Raw genomic sequence first — 1,080 nt, 5'->3', positions numbered from 1 at the left:
CATATTGCGAGAGTACATTTATATATGTTTTGTAGTCGTACTTAAATAACTGGGCTTATGTCAATGAACTGATTTAGATATGATCCCTCAATTGATGGACTCCTGGTATGGAGTAGCATGAGAATGTGCTGGACTTCAAGGTCAGCAATTCAAATACACCAGCCACTCTTGGTGAGTGTGTACTGTTTAGTCAGTTCCTAATAATAGTGATCCTGTACAGAGTTTCTGAGGCTGTAAATCTTTATGGGAACAGAATGCCTCATCTGTCACCCATGGAATAGCTGGTAGTTTCGAATTGCTGACCTTGTGGTTTGCAGCCCGATTCATAACTACTACGCTACCAGCCACTCGTACGTAGGAAACCCTATAAAGGGTCTCTATGGATTGGAACCAATTCAATGGCACTTAACATCAACAACAACAACAAGGACTCAGTTGATATATTAGCCATGCCAGAGTATGTGTAACAGTATTGTTATATATATATTAACCATTATCAAATGCAGTTTTTATTCTCTAGTTTTGATGACTATAAATAAGTATTTCCACTATGGAAAAGAAAGTTAGCAGAGTACATTTTCATGACTGGGGAAAGGATTTTCTGAAATCATCTTCAATAGGACAAAAACTCCAAGAGAGAGAGAATAAAAAACAATCTGGATATTGGGAGCTCAAACAGCTTTATATAAAGTCCCTTGTAAACAAAACAGAATAAAAATAAATGCAAAAGAAGGGATGTTATTGTTGTTGTTGTCAGGTGCCATCCAGTAGGAACCGACTCATAGCGACCCCATGCACAGCAGAAAGAAACAACGTCCGATCCTGGGCCAACCTCACTACCGCTGCCACACTTGAGTCCATCAATAATGCCACCTGGCTGATCCATCTTGTTAGGGGTCTTCCTCTTTTTCTCTGACCCTCCACCTTACCCAGCATGACATCCTTCCCTATCAACTGTTTCCTCCAGACAATATGTCCAAAGTATGAGAGATGAAGCTTAGCCATCCTGGCCTCCAAGGAGCACTCTGGCTGCACTTCTTCCAAAACAGATCTATTGGTTCTTTGGCAGTCCATGGCACT

Source organism: Chrysochloris asiatica, unplaced genomic scaffold (genome assembly GCF_000296735.1).
Source record: "Chrysochloris asiatica unplaced genomic scaffold, ChrAsi1.0 scaffold00323, whole genome shotgun sequence".
NCBI lineage: Eukaryota > Metazoa > Chordata > Mammalia > Afrosoricida > Chrysochloridae > Chrysochloris > Chrysochloris asiatica.
This window is presented reverse-complemented; position numbering follows the sequence as displayed.